The 22968-nt window shown below is 54.2% G+C and overlaps 1 pseudogene; it reads right to left on the minus strand.

The window, feature by feature from the left end:
• LOC128945470 (zinc finger protein 208-like) overlaps nucleotides 1-1235 on the minus strand; it is a 463302-nt pseudogene extending 462067 nt beyond the window's left edge.
• Between the last annotated feature and the right edge of the window lie 21733 nt (nucleotides 1236-22968).

Raw genomic sequence — 22968 nt, forward strand, 5'->3', positions numbered from 1 at the left:
TCTCCCACCCCTCCCTCCCCTCCCCCACCCCTCCCCTCCCGCTCTCCCTTTGGGGGGGTCCCCTCCTCCTCCCCCTCCATTCCGGGCTCCCCCCTTCGCCCCCTTTTCCCCGTTCTCCCTCCCTGTCCCAGCGCCTCCCGCCCCCCGCTCACCCGAGAGCTCCGCGCCCGCAGCCGGGGGGGCTCCCAGCATCACCAGTGTCACCAGCAGGGCCCCAGCTGCCGCCCCTCGCCCCGTGGCCGGGGCCGGGCAGGGAGCAGCAGCCCCAAAGCAGCCGCGCTGCGCTGGGAGCGCCAGTCCGGAGCAGGGCGGGCTCGGCAGCGCCGGGCGCTCTCATTGGCTGCCGCCGCTTCTGGGCAGCGACCGGCCACGGGCTCTGCCCGACAACCGATGAGGCAATCCAACGCCCCGAGCTCTCATTGGCTAAGCCGCCTCCTGCCTGCGCTGCCATTGGCTGAGGCCTTTCCGGGACGCTGCAGCCCCGGGCTGGGGGTATTTTGGGGAGGGGGAACCTTGGGGCGCTGGGCAGGTGGGAGCTCAGGTGAGCGCAGCAATGCGTGCCCAGGTGCGCGGCATCTCAGGGGTGTCCGTGGCGAGTGGTGACGCTGGCCCGATGCCAGGCACCCCCAGAGCCGCTCTGTCCCTGCCCTCCGCAGCCGCACAGGGACAGAAAATGGAACCGAGGGTTCCTGGCTGGGGACAAGGACCGGGAGAGATCCCTCAGCAAATCCCGCACGGGCACAACAGACCCGGCCTGGGCTCACGGAGGGAATTTATTATCAACCAAATCACAGCAGCACAAGGAGAAGGGAAAGAAATCTCTCCAACACCTTCCCCTCACCCAACACGGATCAGCCAGAACAGGGGTCACCAGGGCTCTGCCCAACGGGAGTCACTGGGGATCATCCAGCGCGGATCCTCCCATGGGGGATGGAGCTGGAGCAGCGCACGAAGCTCTTCCCACATTCGGGACACTCGCAGGGCCCCTCCCTGGTGTGGAAGTGCTGGTGAGTGATGATCTCTGAATCCCACCTGAAGCTCTTCTGACATTCCAAGCACTCCTAGGGCCATTCCCCAGTGTGGATCTTGTGGTGCTTGCTGAGGTCGGAGGTCCCACTGAAGCTCTTCCCACATTCCCCACACTCCCAGGGCCTTTCCCCAGTGTGGATGTTCAGGTGTTCCATCAGGGTGGAGCTGGAGCTGAAACCCTTCCCACATTCCAAGCACTTGTGGGGTTTCTCCCTGCCATGAGGCTTCTCCACCAGCTCTGAGCTCTGGCTGCATCTCCGGCCGCCTTCCTGGCTCAGGGCGGCTCTTTCCTCCTCACACCTCCCTGGGCTGGGTTTGCAGCCCCTCCTTGTGAGGGATCTCTGGGGCTTTTCCTCCTCCTCCTTCCGGCCACAGCTTGGGAATGACAAACCCTGTTTTGGGGGAAACCAAGGTGGGAGCGCCTTGGAGTAGAGGCTCCTCCTGGCAAGGTCCATCTCTGGAACTCAGCAGGAGTCTTGTGTCCATGAAAAGCTCCACACATCAAGATTCAGCCTGAAAAAACTCTCCCAGGAATTCCCTATTGCTGATCTCTCCACTTTTGGGGTTCCAGAGATTTCCTTTCCTTGGGATCATGGGGGTCCAATGGTTCCAGGGGGTTCTTCATTCTCCAGCGTCCTGCTTAGGGATGATCCAGGGGCTTTTGGGGGTCCATGGGGTCCTTTCTACCCTGATGCTCTACTTTGAGATCCCAGGGATTCCAGGGGTCCCTCCTCTCCAGGCTTCCCCCCTTTCCAGTCTGCCGGGGTCCCCCAGCTCTGGGATCGCCCCTCTCTGCTCTCCCCACTCTGGGGGTCCCAGGGGTTCCCCTCCTCTGCTCTCCCAGGGGTCCCCAGGACCAATGTCCTCCCCTGCCCATACTGGGCAATGACCACGTGGGCCCCCAAAGATCCCCCAAGGGGCTCAGCTCTGGGGTCCTGTGAGATCCAAGCCTACACACACAGAGGAAAAAACCTCCCAGGGACACCAGAGGATATTTGGGGCTCAAATCCACAATCTGCGAGCTCCAAACACACCCCAATAAAAAACCTTCTCGGGGACCCTCTGATGGATTTGGGATGAGCTCCCCCTCTCCGCTCACCTGCAGGACGAGCTGGGGGCAATGGTCCCACGGCTGCAGCCACAGGGGACACTGGAACCTCCCGTTCCTCCTGTTCCTGCTCCTGCTCCTCCTCTTCCTGCTCCTCCTTTTCCTCTCTCCCTCCTCCTCCTCCTCCTCCTTCCTAATCCCACCTCATCCCCAGTTCCTGCTTTCTGTGTATTTAGAGTGGAGAACCTTGCTTGTTTTTAGAACCAGAACAAAGATCCCAGATGGAACAAGGCTCGCTGCTTTTAGTCAGAAGCATCAGTGACTAAAGGCCACGTTTCCTTTGGTTTGGCACCGTCCTTGTTCCTCCTCAGTGTTCAGGCTGGGCTGTGGGGTGTCCTTGTTTGCTGCATTTTCCGAGTTCCTCTTGCACCCTTTGGGCCATGGGCTGTGCCCTGGGAGGATTCTTTGTGCTCCTTTGTGACACAGGAGAACCTTCCAGGCAGTTTCTGCGTGAGCTGCTGCTGGGATGTCACAGGAACAGCGCCACGTCCCCGTGGTGTTCCCGTTGCTGTGGGACACAGAGGCCTCAGTGCCCAGAGTGGCTCTGGGCTCGTTGCCGGAGGATCCTCCTGCCCGAGGCATTCCCAGCAGCCAGCCCAGCCCTGACAGGTGTCCTTCTGTGCTTGCAGGGCTCCAGGCTGCAGACGTGTGCAGCGCAGCCAAAATGATGCAGCACGTGGCTGCTGCAGTTTACACTTTGTACTCTGTGGCTTATTCGGGGTATTTTTTGACCTACTTGGCACGTAAGTCGAGGTTTTCCCTCCCTGCAGCATCTGTGGCTTTGGGCTTGCTGTGTGCTTTCTGTTCTTCCTCTGGAGCTGAGTTGACTTTGGAACCAAATTGCCATGAAGACACCATTGCTATGGGAGAGCTCCTGCCAGCAGCTGCAGCTGAAAAAGTGTGTGTCTGCAGCCAGTGGGGCGTGCACAGCATCTGCAATGAGCCCTGGGGGGTTCTGTTCCCTCAAGCAGGGAGTCTGTGCCAGCAGAGCCTGGAACTCCCTCCCTTTGCTGCTCCAGCCAAGAACTGACCCAGCCCAGTATTTTGTGCTGCTCTCTTGCTTGCTGTGGGAAGGGACTGTGGCTCCTGGAAGGATGCTGTGAAAGCAAAATGCTCTCTCGGGGTTGCCTTGCTCCGTGGCATTTCCCACCACAGGCAGTTTTTCTCCTAACAGCATCTGGTTCATGTTCCCTCTCCCATCGCAGGGCACCTCATGTCTGGATTCCGAGCAGCTCCTCCTTCGGTGAGTGGGAAAGGAACCTTTGATGTTTGGAATTGTGTGGCAAGTTGTGAGCTTGGCATGTGGCAGCCGAGTGCCAGCCTGGGAGGCTGAAGGAAAGTTCCTGTCAGTGCCTGCAGCAGCAGCAGCAGCAGCAAAGGGATCCCCGGCAGTTTTCTCCTTTTCTGCTGAAGAGCTCTTGAAGAGCTGCAGGTCTGGCTTTGGAGGCAGAGGATTGCTTGCTGGCTTTAGCCATGGTGGAATATCGAATTCCTAACAATCCCTGGCAATGTTGACTTTAGCCCATTGTTAGTTGGAACAGCTCTGAACCCAATTTCTGCTCAGTGATGCTGGATGTGCAGCTGAGGATAAATAAGGTGATAACTGAGATAGAACTTCCCGTCCCTCACGCTGCCGTCTGTCCATAGGGCACAAAAGCAGCACCAGCACCTCCTGGGGCTCCCTCTGCTTCCAAAGAGGAGGAAGACAGCAGTGAGCTTCCCGCTGCTCTGGGGGACGATGGTGAACTTCCCTCAGTGCCGGGAGATGACAGTGAACTTCCCACTGCTCTGGGAGATGAGGGCGAACATGCCGCGGTGTGGGAATGCAACGGCGAGGCTCCCGCGGGGTGGGACAAGGACAGGGGACATCTCCCAGCGTGGGACGAGGACGGTGGATGTGCCCTGGTGTGGGACCAGAATGGCCAAGCTCCCACGGAATGGGATGAGGATGGAGGACATCTCCCAGTGTGGGATGAGGATGGAGGACATCCTGTGTCTTGGGAAGAAGAGAGTGAACATCTCCCAGCATGGGAAGTGGACAGCGAACATCCCCTGCCTTGGAAAGATGATGGAGAAGCTGCAGAATTTTGTGAAGAGGATGGAGAAGCTGCAGCATTTTGGGAAAAGCATGGAGAAGCTCCCTCTGCTTGGGAAGAGGACAATGAAGCTCCCTCCGCTGTGGGATCCTGGGCTGAACATTCTGACAGCAGCACAGCCCTGCAGCCAGAGGGGAGAGGGGAGTGGTGCCTGATGCAGCTGAGTACGTCTGCTCTGTTCCTGGGTGCCCGAGCAGGTGCTGTGTGTGTGTCTGGGCATCAGCTGCACCCAGGGTTGCTCTGCAGCTGAATGTCACAGAGCCATTTATTGTCCTTCCCCAGCTGACACCAAGGGGCTCACAGCCCCAGGGAGCGGGGCTGGTTCTGGCTCTGCTGCAAGGCGCGCTCTCACTCTGGGAGGGAGCGTCTTCCACGTTTTTTCTTTCAGGGAACACCGTGAGCGAGGCGGAGCCTGCCCAGAAATACCTGGAAGTGGAGCAGATTGGCGAAGGGTAAGTGCACGGCAGCTGCTTCTGCACAAGCAGGGCTGGGGGTTGTGCTGGTGCAGGATCAAGTGAGAGGTCAGGGGAGCCCAAAGCACCTTCAGACACTGGGCTACCATCCTGCTGTCTCTCAGTCCTGATCAGAGTTGATAACTGTGGTCAGAAGGCGCCATCAAAGGCCCCTGAGGCTGGCAGTGTCCTGCCTGCAGCAAGGAGCAGAACCTGGAAGATCTTCTGTCCCTGGAAATGGATTGCCTAAAAGAGCAACTCACCATCTGGTGACTCTCAGAAAACAGTTCTCAAGAAGATTTCTTTCAAATATTTTCTTTCAAAAAATATCCACCAGTCAGGATTATCAACCTAATGGTTTAGAAACAGTAACCAGAGATGAACCAATAAGTGCTCTATTCTAGCACAGGTAACAGACCCCATACATTCTGTAACAGACACAGAGCTGATGCACTCTGGGGGAAAATGCATCACCTGCCTGATGGCAGGGCCCTTGTGGATCCTGCAGGTCTTAGGCAGGAAATGGAAAAGGATGAAATGCATTCTTTTCCAGTTCTTTAGACATCCATTTCTCCTCCTAGCTTTGGAACTAAAGTAATTCAGCGTGGACATTTGGGATTTGCTCCAGCCCAATTCCTTCCTGTTGGGTCTCAGTTTTCTCTTGCACACCTTGCATGGCAGAGGGCTGGTGGCTGCTTTGCTGGTGATGGAAGGGTCGATGCACCCAGGTGTTTGTGAATGCTGCAGGCAACAGAGATCTCCTGTCTGGCCTGGCTTTCACTGCCAGGGCCTAAAGCGCTGCTCCTTTCTTCTCTGCTCTTTTGTCTCCAGGGCTTTCGGAACCGTTTCTGAAGGACTCGACAGAGCCCCTGGAGGAGAGGTCAGTGCCAACATGCCCAGCACAGCTGGCAGCTCTGCAAGGCTTTCCCCTCCGCTGGGAGCTGTGGCTGCAGCTCTGGGGGCCAGCAGAGCTTTCCTGCCCAGGCTGCTCCTCTGAAGGCAGAGCAGTGTCAGCCTGCAGAGCACAGCTGGGACAGACTTGGTCCTTCTCAAGTGCCCAAGGAATGCAAGGAGGGCAGCGGTGTCTGTCAGAGCAGGACACGCTGGCTTGGTCTTCATATCTAAAAGTGTGAATGCATCAGCTGCTGGAGACTGAGGCCCCATTAATCTTCATCCCAGCCTCAGACAGGAACATTATTTAGCAGTTTTTCCATCCTGCCTTTCATCTTCAAAGGGAACCTCAAGCCCTAATTAGGGAGAGATCCTGCTTGGGCTCAGTTCGGGGTTTTAGTCCAAGTTCAGCTGTTCAAAGAGAGAGGGAGAGAAATGAGAAGATGGATGTCCAGGGCAAAGCTCTCTCCTAAATCCTGCAGTTGTGTTTGGGTCTGGTGTCAGTGACAGCCTGTGACAGGGATCACCTGAGTAATGGGTGTGTGTGTTTGCTTTGTTGTGCAATCCCAAACAGAGCAGTTGGATCTGAAATCATGACCAAATCCCATAGAATTGCTAAAGGGTTCCTGTCTGTTTTGCTCTGTTTTCACAGAACCAGAATTACCTCCTGCTTGAAAAATGTGTTTGAATAATAATAATAATGAGAGTGTTGAGGCCATTTGAGAAGACTGTAGGTGCAGAGAATGTAGTTAGAGCTTTGAGGCTGACAGCTGAGGGACCATTTCTGCAGAGCTTGCAAGGCCAAATGTCTCTGGCCATGTGTCCTGTAAGCAGCCCCCAGCTGGCAGAGCAATGGGCTGTGGGAATGGCCCTTGCTGAGCTCTGGTGTCCCATCCCAAGGCAGTTGGGCACAGCCCGGCTCCGTCGCTCCAAAAAGACTTGCTCCGTGTTTGCTGTGGCCTCCTGCCACAATCTCCTGCAGTTAAAGGCTGCAATGTCCCTTCATCAAGAAAATGAGTCTCAGAGGGCAGAACAGGGAACAAGCTGTGAATGAGATCCTGCTCCTGAGGGACAAGAAGAACCCCAACATTGTCAACTCTTTGGAGAGGTGAGTGCTTCAGCTCTTATCCCGTGCCCAGGCCCTGCGTTAACCTTTCCTGGCATCTGGAGTCTGTAGCCTGTTTGGAAAATACCTGACCCAGCCACATCTTCCCAAAACAACTGCCTGGCAGTTCACTCCCTCCATGTGCTTTTGTTGCTTTGCTTTGGTTTTTCCTATAAGTTCCTCCCCGTTTGATGTCTCTCCCAACAAGTGCTGATAAACCACAGCAGAAATTATTTCCCTTGGCTTCTTCTTCCCAGCCCTTTTCCATTGCTACAGATGCCAGGAAGATCAGGTTCTTGTTTCCAGAAATGCCTCATTTGCCCAGTTTTCACTGGCCTTGCCTGTTTCTGAAGGGACTTTCTGAAAGGTTTTCTGACTGCTTTTGTCCCAAGTGCTGCACGGCCTCCTCCCCTGGATAACCCTGGCAGTTGTGTTGCCTTGTTCTGCAGGGAATGGTGGAACTGATGAGTTCAGAAGCTGAACCAGCTGGGGCCAAGGGTTGTGGTTCCACACTGATCTGGGCTGTTGCTAAACTGCATTTTTCACCTGCTTGCCATCTAAGGCCTCTCCTTTCTCACAGGTGTCTCCTTCTCCTTTAGACTGTGCAGATTCCAAGGGCTGTGCAGCCTGGCAGGAATGTCTCTCCATCTGATTCTGTCCTCACTGACAAGTGACCTGGAAACAAAACTCCACTCCAGGCTTTTCCATGGGGGAATTGAGCTCTGCACTTTCATCTCCATGCCATTGCTTTCCTCTTCCAGCTTCCTTGTTGATGGAGAGCTCTGGCTGGTGATGGAATACATGGATGGAGGAACTTTGCAGGACGTTGTCAGACAGACACGCATGGCTGAAGGAGAGATGGCAGCTGTCAGTCGGGAGGTGAGGGATCCTGCTTGTCACTCCATGGCTGGGACACGATGGTCCTTCCAAACAGGGCATGAGAGCAGGAGTGGCTCCATGCTCAGGGCTTTGTTTCTGTGTTGTTTTTATGAGCTGGAGAAGAAAGAGCCTCTGCAGTGAACAGCCTGCCAGCATCACTGCACTTCTGCTCTGTTCTTGTTCTCTCTCCTGCTGTTGTGGTACTCTCTGTCTGTTTTGGACTTGATTTGCTGTTCTCAGCTTTGCCTTGAACCGTTTGCCTGGTGCTTGTGTGCACTGCACTCCTGGCCTGTCACAACAAAGCTGCTGCTGGCAGAATTCTAAACTGTCCTTTCTTGTGTGATATATTCCGGCCATTGGTTTTGCCCTTGTGTTTCTTGTTGTTATGTTTGCCCAATTATCCCATCATAAAAAAACCCAAACAATATTTGAGATAGCAGCAATTTTAATTGAATAGTATAGAAAATATATATTGACAATATAATTTGATTAAAAATAATGGATAATTCATTTCAAATAATAGTGCAAAAGCAAAAGATAACCACAGGGTACGGAGTGCAGGGCTCTTGGACCCTTGCCACCTCACACACAAGCTTGCCAAGTGAAGATTCCCCCCTTATATGTCATGTGTCAATGCCATCTCCTCCCTTTTTCAATTCATCACATTTTTACCTCTGCCCTCTATTGGAATATGAATCCCAATATCACCAGGTAGATTGTGCCTGGGCCCGTCTGACCCCTGCTGCTGGGCCAAAGGCGGCCACTGTGGTGTTTCACCCCAGAGACACCTTTAGCTTGCTGGATGCGGCAGCAGGCAGTGAACAAGTCCAGGCTTGTAGAAACCCACTTTATCTCAGGTGGGAAGGCTTCAGGCGATGGTGTGGAGGAATGGAGACGGATTCTGCCGGAGGGTTAATATCCAGCGTCTTATTCCATGGTCACAGAGGTCTGAATCACAGGTAACAGCTCCAACAGAATGCCAACTGCATGGCCTGATTGACCTTTTAAGCTTCGGGGGGAGGGAAGGGACAGGTGAGCCACCAACAAGGTGGGAGGGGCAGGGTCTCAGGGGAGGATGACACCCAGACAGGCCAATGACCTCTGGGCATAGGGGCATCTTTTGAACCTGACCAACCACACGACGGCTCTGCTGGAATGCCAAGACTGACTGACAGCCCAGCAGGGGGAAAGGGGGGCGGGGGAAGATGGCACACCTGAAGGACTAGGATAGGTAAAACAGGAAATTGTAACACACTGCAACATCTCCCCCTAGTTTTGTTTAAAAAGAAAGGGACTGGGTTTGTGATGAAATTGGTTCCTCCTCTACAGGAGGGGGAGATGGGCTTGAAATTAACTTGAGAACCATGCATTTGATTAATCCAAAAACAATGCTAACAACTACAATAACAATAACTAAAATAAACAGTACTAAAACACAGTTTTCAGCATAGATCCCAACCAGCCCGAGAGTCCCCAGCCTTTGAACAGTCCATTCAGCCTGTCATCAGTTTCTCTGCTGATGTCCGAGAGCTTTTGCCAAGGTAGTCCATACGTGCTTTGGGCTGAAGGACTATGCAGGAGATCACAGGTGGGATGATCACGAGTAGGACGAGAAGCAGGCTCGGTCTCATGGCATCTCGAGACTACACACGAACAGTGGGATCTAAACTGTTACAAGGAACTTGAGACAAACATATATTACAAACTATTCCAGATAGGAGGCTTAAATGGAATTTCCTCCAGAGAACGTGTGCGGCGTTTCCTTCTCCAGGCAGCATGAGCAACCTGGGGCGCTTCTGTAGATTTCTCTGAGACCTTGGGAACATAGGGCTTTACCCATTTGGAAAGAACCCACTTTAAACCAGAGGGGGTGGACACACAGGCGTATCCACGTCCCCAGGTAACCAATTTGTAAGGTCCCACCGTTTTCCAAGTCTCAGGGTCCTTTACTAAAACCAGGGGTTTTTCTTTCATCAACCTATGACTGTTCACCCCAAAGTGGCGTAGGATGGGTGGGTTCAGGCTGTCAAAGGAACAATTCAGAAAACTGATTGTGAATAGCGCCCTGGATAACCGTATGTGGGGAGGTTCCACCTTCAGAACCTATTGTTGCTGGTCCAGGACTCTTTTAATATCACGGTGAGTTCTTTCTACAATGGCTTGACCTGTAGGGGAGTAGGGGATGCCAGTTTTGTGCTCTACTCCCCATTACTGCAGGAAGCTCCCCAATTCCTTGGATTTAAAAACAGGCCCATTATCAGTTTTCAGCTCCTTGGGGATGCCCATGAAAGATAAAGCCTGTAAGAGGTGCTTAATGGCATCGATAGATGATTCTCCTGTGTGGGCAGAAGCATAGACCGCTCCAGAAAAGGTATCTACACTAACGTGAACATATTTCTGCTGTCCAAAAGACTGTATGTGTGTTACATCTGTTTGCCACAGTTCACAACTGTTCAGTCCCCTTGGGTTTGCTCCCGTACTCACTGTAGGGAGTGCATGTTGTTGGCAATTTGGGCATGTGCCCGCAATCGCTTTGGCCTGTTCTCGAGTGATGTTAAACTGACAAACCAGGCCAGGTGCATTTTGGTGGAAAAGCTGGTGGCTGATTTTTGCCTGTTCAAAAACATTTGGGAGAGTGGCCATCACTGCAGGTGCAGCGAGAGCATCTGCCCTTCTGTTGCCTGTCTCTTTCTCGGCTGTTTTTATGGCCTGGAAAGGCTCGGGATGGCCTTGGACAGCCCGCGCTCCAAAGGACGAAAAGAGTCTTCAGGTTTTCTTGGTCTTCAGTGTTCATTAGTTTTTTATCTACAAGATTTTCTCTCGGCCCAACAGAGGTCTGCACAGCAAGCCAGCCATGAGCACACTGAGGGCCCCGGGGCGGTCACTTATCTTTATACTCAAAACTACGTATACGATATTTACCTATTTTCCCCAATACCTTTCACCCTTATGTTCTCGTGTTCTCGCGTTCGGAATGGCTTCATGTGTCGCGCTGACACCCACTTCAGACCTCGATCTGTGGAAACACAAGCGAAACCCTTGCCCCAAGTGATTAGTTTGAAAGGACCCTCTATTTGTCCTGTCTCTGGGTTTCTGATCAAAACTAAAGGATTTTCCCTTAGCTTTGCTTGTGTGCTGTTTAGAAAATGCCTCACGATTGGTGGATTAGGTTCTGAGGATGAACTGTTTAGGAAATTCAACACATACAGTGCCTTATTTAATTTCATGTGAGGTGTTGCCTCTGGCTCACCCCTTCTTTGTCTGTCCAGAAGGGATTTCAGGGTGTGATGTGTTCTTTCAATGATTGCCTGACCTGTGGGCGAATGTGGAATACCAAACGTATGTTTGACACCCCATCTTTTCAGGAATTTGTCAAGCACCCTGCCTGTATACGTTGGGCCATTGTCTGTTTTTATCTCCTGAGGCACACCTAATGATGCGAATGCTTGCAGAAAATGTCGACAAGCATGGTCTGCTGTTTCCCCTGCATGTGCTGAAGCAAAGACTGCAGCTGAGAATGTATCTACAGAAACATGAACATTTTTGAGCCTCCCAAAGGATGGATATTTCGTGACATCAGCTTGCCACAATTGAAGACTTTGCAGTCCCCGCAGATTGATTGCTCCTGTAGAAGAAGGTGGCTGCACAAGCTGACAGTCTGGACAAGCACTAATGATCTCCCTCGCCTGACTCTTTGTGAGACGAAAGGACTCCATCAGCGATTGTGCATTCTGATGAAAGAACGCATGACTTAATCTTGCCTGCTCAAAAATGTCTGGCAGTGTTTGCGAAATGGGCATTGTCAACCTGTCCGCCCAAGCATTCCCTTCCGCTAAAAACCCCGGAAGTGTTGTGTGCGCTCTGATGTGCGTGATAAAATATTCTCTTTCCCTGCTCTCTAGCAATATTTTCAAGCTCGTCAGATATGAGTATAAAACCTCATTACTGACTTCTTTCAAGAGCGAACCCTCCAATCTCTTGACCACACCCGCAACATATGCGGAATCTGTGACCAGATTGAGGGGTTGTTTGAACAACTGAAATACTCGGACAACGGCTGCCAACTCCACAATTTGTGGAGAGCCCTGAACCATCTTCACGTCTGATTCCCAATCCCCTGTCGTTGAGTTTCTCCACGTGATCACCGACTTGTGTGTCTTCCCTGAGCCATCAGTGAACACTGTGATCCCGTCCAAAGGTTCTTCATTTATTCTTGGTTTTGCTCTGTAACATATTTGTGATTCTAATATTCTATGCTGTGGAAAATGGACTGTGCAAGTTCCTGGGAAAGCTAACAATGCGATTAATAAGTCTTTTGATTGTTGCATTGCCCAATCGAAATAGTCTTGCTTCAGAGGTAATCTGATGACTGAGAATTCTCGTCCTGCCATTGTCAGCAACCTTGTTCTTGCCTTTATGATGATTTGTGCTGCCATCTCTAAATCTGTGAGAATTGTTTTTGAGGGCCTGTGTGGTAGGAAAACCCACTCTGATTATCAAAGAGTCCTTTTGTGACTCATCCCATTGGAAGATCAAACCATGGAACTGTGTTTTCTTCCCCAGCACTGCCAACTGAAAAGGCAACATTGGAACAAATCGATGTGCCTGCCTTTTCTGTATCGCGTCTGTGACTTTCTCTAACTCTTTCTTCGCTTCTGGCGTGAGTGTCCTGGGAGACCGAATGTCTGTGTCTCCTCTCAAAAGATCGAGCAACACTGGAATGTCGCTATTTGTGATTCCCAAAACTGGCCTCATCCAGTTGATTTCTCCCAAAAGCTGTTGTAAATCATGCAAATTGTTGATCTTAGTGCTGATCTCCATTTTCTGAGGTTTTATTGTTCTCTCTGAAATTTTCCACCCTAGATATTTCCAAGGCGCAACCTCCTGAATCTTCGAAATGCTGATTTCCAGACCTGCCTTTTGCACCTCTGCAATCACGCAGTCATGAGCTTCTTGCAGCTCCTGTTGTGTTGACGCTGCAATGAGCAAATCATCCATGCAATGAATGATCTTCACCTTCAGAAATTTCTTCCGCGCCGGTGCCAAAGCTCGTGCCACGTACCATTGACAGATCGTCGGAGAATTTTTTAGGCCTTGTGGAAGTACGACGCAATTGTACCACTGCAGAGGCATTTCCTTGTTGATACTCGGAACTGAAAAGGCAAATCTCGGAGCATCATCTGGATGGAGTGGAATACTGAAAAAACAGTCCTTGAGGTCAATGACCACAAGCGGCCAATCTCTGGGAATCATTGAGACAGATGGAAGTCCCAGCTGAAGTACTCCCATGTCTTCTATGACTTCGTTGATCTTCCTGAGATCATGTAACAACCTCCATTTGCCCGATAGCTTTTTCTTGATAACAAACACTGGAGAGGTCCAAGGGCTGTCTGTTGGCTTGATGTGTCCCTTCTGCAATTGTTCTTGGACCAGGTCTTTCAAAGCACTCAACTTCTTCCGCTCAAGGGGCCACTGATCCACCCAAACTGGATCATCTGTTTTCCATGTCAACCTCAATGTGGCGAGTGCCGCAGTGACCCCTATTAAAAATCCACTTCGATCTTCGCGCCCCATTGTGCCAAAAGGTCTCGACCCCAGACTGTGATCGGCTTTTGGACGACAAAAGGACGAATGATCGCCGTCTTGTCTCCTGGTCCCGTGACAACAACGGAATTCTCACTTTGCAGACACAGAGATGCTCCCCCTATGCCTGAGAGAGAACCCAAGGGCGCGACCAAGCTCCAATTGCGTGGCCAAAAGATGTACGATATTACCATTACATCCGCCCCTGTGTCGAGCATAGCTCTGATTGCTATCATCCTGTCTCCACATGTCAATTGGCACGTGAGCGTGGGTCGATCTCGACCTATGTGCTTCACCCATGTTGTGTGTACTTCAACATGTTCCTTCATAGGGAAACCTTCTTCGTCAAAGATTGACATGACTTCTCCAACTGCGTGTGGCGGCAAGGCGAAAGCTCTCGCAACCACAGTGTTTTCCGGTACAGTCAATGGTGGACAAAGCGCTCTTGCCAAAACTGTTAATTCTGTATTTTTGTCTGCTGCGACAACCGTAGGATAAACAGTGAGTCCAAGAATACTGCATTTGTCTTGCCCAACTATCAAGAAATCTTGCTTTTTGTATTAATCTCCGCGGATACCCGTTGGTATCTCCGTATGATTTTCATCTAGAAAGCATACTAGTTTTGAAGCTGCCAATGCACACTGTGCCCCTGGTGGGAGGAGGTCTGGGTCACTATGGAATCGACTGAGGGTTTTGCTGAGGGCATCTGCTTGTTGCTCACTGATGATTGCCCTGTCTGCTCTTGTGTCACCACCAGTACTTGTGTCTGAGCGCGCTGGCGATTTATGGCCGCGCTCCTTTTCTCATTTCCCGGATACGGTAATGGATTTCCGTCCACATCTGTCTGGGAATAACATTCTTTCACAGAGTGTCTTCCTTTTCCGCACCGCGCACAAATTGGCCTTTCCGCTTTTTGTGTTGGCACTGGTGTATGTGTTCGTGGACAATTCTTTCTCATGTGCCCAAACTCCCCACATTTGTAGCACTGTCCTCCTGGGGGATTGCCCTTCTTCTGCATCGTTGCAAGAACTTTGTTGATGTTCTCGTCCTGTTGATGGAGTATTTTTTCCAGCATCTTTTCTAATGTCTTGTCTTCTGATTGTCTCTCAGAGTGTCCCTTTATCTGTTCTTCCCATTCCTCTCTTAATTCGTTCTTCACAATCGATGCGACATGCTGAGGTGTCCCCACCTTGTTGCATGCCTCCACCATCTCTGCCAGGGATGGCCGTCCTGGCAAGGCACTAATGACCCGTTGACAATCCGGGTTGGCACTGCCGAAAGCCAAGCTCTCCAAGAGAGGCCTCTTCGCTTCTTCAATCGTCACCTGTCGATCCACGGCTTGCATGAGTCGATCGATGAACGACATGAATGGCTCTGCGGGACCTTGCCTGATGCAAGAGAACGGAACATCCGGAGCTTCTGTTGGTGTATTCTGCATGATTGCCATTTGTGCTGCTTCTTTGATGTCACTTAACACTCTTCGTGGAAGCCGCACTGCTTGTTCCCCTGGGTTGTCATCTGGAGGATCCCCTGCTAACTGCGCTTCTGTGAGGTTTGCGTTTGGCCCACCTTGATATCTATTCCGCAATTCAGAAAGATACTTTCTCCACCTTTTCTCCCAGATAAGATTCTGTGTGTCAGTGAGAATCATTGCCACAATACTTCGAATATCATATGGCGTGAGGTCATACATGGTGAATGTCCCTCTTAATAGTTGTTTGAAATATTGTGAGTCCAGCCCAAAAGTTTGAGCCGCCTTCCCTAAGTCTTTGAGTGTCTCATGACCCATCCTCTCCCATCTTGGATTCTGTCCCTGGGCATCATATGTCACTGGCATTGTCAAATCTCCTGAACCCGGAAATAAATGCTTGTCTTTTGCCAATGCTTTTCTGATGCGCTTCCAATCCATCGTCTTCACCGGCTGTTGAAATTCCTCCTCTTGAGACTCCATTGGGATTTGCATGAATAACGGTGTTGTGGATGTCATCGGTGATTCATCGTACCTCATTTTTCGCCTTGAGGTTTTTGGCCTCGCTCCTAAATCTGAAAAGGAAACTCGAGGATCCTGTTGATATTTCTTTTTTGCTGTATCAAATGAATGCAAGAAGCTTTTTGCTGCTTCTGCTGCTGACAGTATCCATGCCGGAACACCTTCCGATGCTGTGATCCTTATGACATCTTCTCCTTGTTGCTGTGCTTCATCTGAGCTTTCATCGTCTTCGCGAAATCTCGAAGTTGAAGGATAATCCATTTGTTGTGTTATCATTGTCTTCTTAGAAGTACTCCTTTTTGTATAATGTTGGAAAAAATTGCTGCATTGTTGCAGTCTCGCCACGAGATGGCGCTGTGGCTCCACCGAACAGATCCGGCATGTCGTGCACTTCTGTCATCCCCCCATGAGGTGGCGCTGTCACCGGACTCCGTGGCAAGGATGACGGAATGAACTCGACTGCTCCTCTTCCGGCCGACTGCTGTGTCTGCGATCTCGTTTGAGACCGAGTCTGCATGGCTTTTAACTCAGCTGAAAATGGAGCTCGAACACCAGAACGTCTCCCTTGAAGGGAAGAGACTTGGACTCCGAGGGTTTTGATTAAAGGCACCGAGTCTGGAGAGGGGGTGGAGCCCCGGGATGTGGAACCCGGAGCAAGGCCCCTCCTCGCCCAAGACGTCACAGGGGACCGGGCCTGCCTCCGCCCGCGCTCTGCTCTCCGCGCATGCGTGCTTTCCGAGCCACTCCCTGTCTCTCCCGAGCTAACGTAACTCTCTCCCCCTCGTTCCGCCTCCGAAATCTCCTCCCCTCGGTCTGTCCCCGACTCTCTCTCCTCCTCCTCTGACGCTGTGTCCACTCCCCCCACCGGTGTGCGCAACCCGCCCCCCGCCGGCATCTGGGCCCGCTCCGCGATCCGAGCCGACCTCCGCACCGGGTCTGATGTCACAACCGCGCGCCTCCTGCGTCTCTCTACGGTGGCCCTTTGGGGCTGTGCAGCTTCCCCCAATTCGCTGCCCATGTCTAACACCCCTGCGCTGGTTTGTGACTCCCCCCCCCGGGTCTTTGCGAGTTCTGCCCTCCACGCGCGTCTCTGGCACCGTGCCGGCCGGAGCGGCTGCCGCTCCTGGCGTTGTGCTGACAAAAGCCGCACCGGAACTCATGTCTCCCGTCACCTCCTTACCTGCGCCCCCCGCCTGCACCTGCACCACCGCAGCCTGGCCGTCCTGTTCTGCCGCCGCCGCGTCGCCGTGCCCGCCGCGATAAAGCGCTTCTCCTGACCCCTTTTCTCCCCCTAGGTCCCCCCTTTCTGATCTCGCGTCTGAGTCGGATCCTGAATCCCCTATACTCTCTGGGGTTTCCGGACTTTTTTGGGGATTTCCTGGGGTTTCTGGGTCTTGGAATCGGAGGCTTTGATATTGTTTCCTGCTCCCGTTCTTCGAGAGCCTTTTCCCCCTAGCTACCTGAGGCCAGAGCTAACCTCTGCCGAGAGCCTTGCTCTCCTCCCCCTTCTTCTAAGGGTCCCACAACTTCTTGTTGCTTCTCCAGTCTTTTTAACTGCACAGAAATGCCTTCTAGCATTATTCTTTAACGCTGTCTCATCTTTTTTTGTGGCTAAGAGATATAAGTGCCTATTAATTTCCTGCCAAAATCCTACTTCGAATAGCAGACGTGTCTCTGAAAATGGATAATTGAGCCTCACCCGCAATAAAAGCTGTTTCAGCTCCTTCTTTGGGATCCCTTCCGTGTATGATTCAGCCACGCCTTGTAAGGCGGACAAAATTCCCAGCGGTTCCTGGGAGAGTGTGCCCCTCATGTTCTTATTTTTTGACCTTCTCACCGAATCTGTCGTCAGAGCGGTCCGAAGGCCCCCGATCTCCATCCAGCAGGTCACAGGAGATGGATCCAGAGGCGCCTTTCTGGTTCCGTTCCAGGCTGCTCTGCTATGAACTTTCTTCGGCAGAAGCTGAGAGATGGAATTCTTAGTGACTGCTGTTTTTTGCAGACTCTCCTGGCCGTTTTTTTCTTTTTTTTTTTTCTTCTGGCTTCTCTCCTCAGGAGTTATCAGTGCTCTCCTGGGAATTCGTCCAAGTTCGGAGCTGCCCTCTCGGCTCTTCAGCTCTTCAGGGCTGACACCCCCCCTCCTGGTGGGGAGTAGCCTACGCAGCAGACGCCACTTGTCGCTGTCTCGGCTGTTTTAATTGCCTGGAAAGGCTCGGGGAGGCCTTGGACAGCCCGCGCTCCAAAGGACGAAAAGAGGCTTCAGGTTTTTTCTCGGTCCTCAGTGTTTATTAGTTTCTTATCTACAAGGTTTTCTCTCGGCCCAACAGAGGTCTGCACAGCACGCCAGCCATGAGCACACTGACTGCCTTCGGGGCGGTCACTTATCTTTATACCCTAAACTGCGTACACAATATTTACCTATTTTCCCCAATACCTCTCATCGTTATTGACCAGTGCACTTTTAGTAAGGACCAATCCCAAAGTGCCACCATCACCACAGAAGATGGAGGCCAAGAAGAAGAAGAAGGACAGGACACACCCCAATTCCTCCATCTTACTTCTCCAGACCCCCCTGTACAGAAATTCTAAACCCTGTGTCTCACACTCTAATTAACATATCCCTTCACGATTTATCCCAGTGAAATCCTCCCGTCCTCATACAGGTGTCGTTTCCCGTGCAGGATCAAAGTCCAGCTACCAGACACTTCTGGCAACATTCCAGGACCTCCGAGCGCCCCAAGGGTGGTCTCGGTGACTCTGCACCTCATTCCTGAGGCGCTGAGATCCCACAGGCGGCAGGGCCTTGTCACCAAGGGAGGGATGAGCAGACTGGAAAAGGCTGGCAGAGGAGGGTGCCCGGGAACAGCCGCCTCCCAAAGCGCCCCCGGGGAGCTTGGGAGCAGACCAGAGCTCTGCCAGTCAGCCCTGGCAGAGGCTTGCCCGCCTGGCCCAGGAGCAATGGTGCCTTTTTATCCCTGCCAGGGAGATGCGCCGTGTCTCCATCATCTGGTGCTGCGGCATGGCATCCTGCCTCTTTGAGCTGCTCAGCGAAGGCGTTTCAGACTGGGAACTGCCCGCCCTGGCCTTCCTGGTGGAGGTGAGCCCCATGGACAGTGCTGCCTGGCTGAGCTGCCTCCCACCCCTCTGCCCTCTCGTAGCCGCAGCTGCCTGGGACGCTGCCTGTGCCCTGTGCTGCTGCCTTGGCTCGGCCCTGTGCACTTCTGAGCTCCTGCCAGCTGGCACCTCTGTGCCTGCTCTGTGCCTTGCAGCTCCTGGATTGCCTGGACTTGAACGAATGCGCTGAACAAGTCCTGGAGATCTTGACAAGGCACCTGCAGAGCCAGTCGAGGGAGATGCGTCGCGTGGCGCTCCGAGGCCTCGTGGTGCTCACCTCGATGGTGAGAAGGAGGCAGCAGCTGAAGCTGTGCTGGCAGCGGGGGCTGGGGCAAGCAGCCCCTTGGGCTTAGCTGGGCTTTGGCAGCTCTGGCAGCTGCTCCCAGCTCTCCAGGCTCGCTGTTCAGCTGCCTGAGTGCTTTGGGAAAGCCTTTGGCCTCTGAGCCCTACAGCAGCAGCAGCAGCAGCGTGGGGTTGCCCAGCCTTGTTTTGCACACAGGATCCAAGCATGTACAGCCTGAGCGAAGGCCTTGTGAAGCTACTATGGGATAGGGATGAAGACATCGTGGAGAAGACCTTCATTGTGCTCAGCCTCCTGATGCTGCAGGAAGACCTGGCAATAGCCAGTCCCATCGCCCTGCAGCTGGCTGAGGCACTCTGGCACCTCTTTGACAATGTGAGGCTCTGTGCCCCCAGCCACGGGCACTTGGGTGCTGCCTTGGGCCTGGGCACAGGGGGGCCTGGAGCAGCGGATGTGGAGGGCTTTGGCTTCTTTTCCAACAGGACAACAGCCTTGTGCAGCTGCTCTCCATTCGCCTCTTCCAAGACGTGATCGCCTTTGTAGTGCCAAAGGGAGAAAAGCCCCTGAAGAAGCCTGTGAGCCAGAGCCTGCTCCCACTCTTCTTCCACTGCCACGATGAGAACCAGTGTGTGGCACAGGTGAGGCCTCCTGGGTGTCCCCATGGAAGGGGGCTCAGCTGTCTCCCCACCCCCTGGCACCTGACAGGCTCCAGCCTCCTCCCAGCCCTGGCACAGAGATGCGGCTCCTGTGCCCTGGGCTGCGGTGCCACCTCTGGGTCTCTGCTGCTCTGCAGGCCTCTCGGGAAACGCCGCTTTCTGCAGTGAGGTTCCTGAAGAGGAAGGATCTCAAGCAGCTGCTGCAGACGGATCAAATGTGGAGATTTGCTGAGTGCTTGGTAAGGACAGCCTGGAATGCCCAGCCCAATCCCTGGAGCAGCCGCCTGCCCACGGCGCCCAGTCTGTGGGACTGGCAGCTGTGGCCCCTGCCCAGTGCCGCACGCAGGGGCACCGGCCTGCGCCCCACACACCGCTCTCTTCCCTGGGCCGTGCGGGCTCTGCTCCAGACTCCTGTGGCCCCAAGGCCGGTGCCGACGGAGCCCCGAGCCAGCCGGGCTCTGCTGCGGGGCGGCACCGCGGCTCGCCGGGCCCTGTGCCCCGTGCCGAGCCCGGCGCCTGCGGCTGCTGGCCGGGCCTCGGGGCTCTGTGGGCAGGGGGAGCAGCGCCGGCCGTGGGGAGCGCCCGGCCCAGGGACAGGGCCCGCATCAACTCTTTCCCTCTGTGCCCTGCCGCTCTCTGTCCTGGCAGAGGACAGGAGCCGAGCGGCCGAGCACCTGCGCCTGGCCCTGCCCTACCTGCGGAGCGCACAGGAGCCCCTGCGAGAGGCGGCCGTCAGGTTCATGGGTGAGCGCCAAGCCCGGCTCCCTCCCCGGCCCGCCCCATTGCCGTAGCTCGGCCCCGGCTCGGCCTGCTGTGCCGGCAGCAGGATCCGGGCGCGGGCATGGGCAGCCCCTGCTGGCCTGGGCATTGCTGCTGCCGCCCTCTGGCAGCCGTGCCCTGGGGCGGCAGCGTGCGCCAGGGGCCCGGGCTGAGCCCTGCCGGGCCAGCAGGGCATGTGGCCTCAGGGCTGCCAGCGCCCGTGGGCGGCAGCTGTGGCTCTGAAGGCAGGACATGCTCTGTGCTCCCCAGGGATGGCCGGGCGCTACCTGACAGGGCAGCAGCCGCAGTTCCGCATCATCTGCAGCGGTGAGTGAGGCCCGCGGGCTCTCGGCGGGGGCTGCCGCTGGCAGCTGCGTTCCCTGGCCCGCCCGCCGACGGCTCCGCTCCCTGCGCGCCCCAAGGCCAGCGGGGCCACAGCGCAGACACCTTGCAGGGGCCTGCGGGGCATTCCTGGCCAGCAGCTGCCAGCTCGTCCTTCTTGGCTCCTGCTTCCTCCAGGCCGTGCCGGCAGCTGCGTGGCACGGACGAGGCTGGAGGCTCTGCCCAGCTCCCCGCAGATCCAGCCTCTGACTGTGCCTCTGTTTCTCTCTCTGCAGCCCTTCAGGACATGACGGATGACAGCAGCCCTGCCATCTCATGCCTGGCGCTTCAAGCTCTGCACATCCTTTTAGCTGTACAGAGCGTTCCCTCCTCCCGGCTCCAGAGGATGCGAGACCAACTCCGCCGCCTCTGGAAGTCGTGGCCTTTCCTGTGTGCCCGTGGCTGAGTGTCCTGCCGCGGCGCTGTGCAGAACGGATCCGGGAGGCTGCGTCTGCTGGGGCCGCCTGAGCCCGCGGGGAACACCTCTCCTCTGCCAGCACTTCCTTTCCCTTCACCCACTCGAGGAACATTAAATTGCTGTGTTGGATACCCGGGTGTCCAGGAGCTTTCTCTTGGTGCACAGTGTCTTCAGGCCAATGGGGAAGAGGGGAAAGGCTGCTTGGTCTGTGCAATTTGTCCAAGCGTGCGGTGTGGAAGGGAAGGTGGCCAAACACCCCTTGGCCTTTGGTGGTTTCTGCAGGAATGTTTTTGTTCCTGCATCAAGTTTTCTGGAGCTGGGGGAACAAGTATGTTCCGTGTTGTGAGAGTCTGTCTGAAATATCCCTCATCTGCCTTACGATTGTCATGGAGAGAGACCACCAAAAAATTAAAACCCCCGTTTGCTGATCTGGTGGCCGGGAAAGTCATGTGCCTGAGGACTGAAAGTGTTGCTAAGTTGCTGTTTTCACACGTGTTGTTTGTTATACACTACACTGAGCTCACAGGGCATCCTGCCCTTTTGCACAATAGCTCTGGAATCCTCCCTACCTCTCAGCCTGGCTGGTTTGAGCTTTAGGGTGGTCCCGTCCTCCAAGAGAAGACCGTTCATAACCACTGTGACAGACAAGTAGAGATGTAAGAAACCTCTTCATCAAAGGACTGAGACATGAAATCCCTATGTGAGAAGGCCCCTCTCACCTTCTTCCAGAGACGGGGACTGAAAGCCCCAACTCAGGGGAGGTGTACAGGGCGAGGAAGGAAAGCTGCCCAAAGCAAGATGGATGTTGCAGGTGTAGGCAGTGGACAACGAAAACAATGACTCTCGCCTACTGCCAAACTTGGACTGTGTGTACCCTTTTTTCCCACCCCCTCCCGAAGATACAATAAACTACCTTTGTTTCAGCTGCAAAATCCATCCCCCTTGCCCCAATGAAAAAGAGTATAATTGGGGTCCAGATGAACTGTGCCACTGAGACCTCCCCGACGGAACAGGGGGGTCCTCGACTGGACTGGACCAAAGGACTTCGTCTCTACGTTTGATAGCTCTATCCCCCTCTTTCTCCCTGTCTCTCTTTTGTCTCTCTCGTCCCCCATCTTTTTCTCTCCCTTAATCCCTCTATCGCGTTTTGCTGTGGTCATTCAATAAAGGTGCATTTGTTTCCATTATCATTGCAAACCCCCTTGTGCCGTGTTGGTTCTTTTTGCATCCTGACATCAAATCCACGAACCATCATGAAACCCATCCGTCAGGACGGATCGTGACACCCCCCAAGGACCCCTCCCCAAATTCCCCCCCAAAGCCCCCCCAGCACCCCCAGACCCCGCTAAAATCCCCTCAAGTTCCCCCCACACCCTCCCCAAATCAGCCCCCACGTCCTCAAGACCCCTCCCCAAATTCCCCTCACGACCCCTCCAGGATCCCTGACCTGTCCCTGCACCTCCTCAGCAGCTCCCGGAGCCCCCCGTCCTCTCCCAGCGCCTCCCCCGCTCTCTCCAGCGCCTCCCGCAGGACCCGCCCGAGCCCGGGGCGGCTCTCGGGGGTCCCTGAGGGGGTATCGGGGGGTGGGGGGGGGGGGGCCCGCTCCATGGCCGGCCCCGGAGTCAAGGAGCGCTGCTTCCAGCTCGGCTCTGATTGGCTGGAGCAGCGCGGGAAGGGTGGGAGTTGCTGAGGGGAGACGCCCGGTGATTAGGTGGTTTCATGGAGGGCGCGGTGATTGACAGGAGATGGGCTGGGGAGGCGGGTTTGCCGAGGGGAGGCGCGCGGGGATTGGTTGGATAGAGGCAAAGAAGACGGGAATTGCTGAGGGAAGACGCCCGGTGATTGGTCGGTTCAGGTCGAGAGAGGCGAGAGTAGCTGAGAGGAGGAACGCGGTGATTGGTTCGTTTGGGGTGAGAGGCAGGCGTGTCTGAAGAGAGGCATGCAGTGATTGGTTGGATCGGTGCAGAGAGAGGCCGGTGTTCCTGTGGGGAGACCCGCGGTGATTGGATGGTTTGGAGCAGGACGCACTGCTATTGGTTGGGAAAAGTCCGGGTTTTTTAAGGGAACATTCCCGGTTTTTTTGGGGAAAACTCTCGGATTTTTAAGGAAAAATTCCCGATTTTTGCAGGAGAAACATTCGCGGAGCTTTTGACCCTACATGACCCCAAATAACTCAAATAACTCCATAACACTTGAAAAAAACCCC

The sequence above is a fragment of the Melozone crissalis genome, unplaced genomic scaffold (assembly GCF_028551555.1).
Source record: "Melozone crissalis strain CALT ecotype California unplaced genomic scaffold, PUWL_Pcris_2 ptg000066l_1, whole genome shotgun sequence".
Taxonomy (NCBI): Eukaryota; Metazoa; Chordata; class Aves; order Passeriformes; family Passerellidae; genus Melozone; species Melozone crissalis.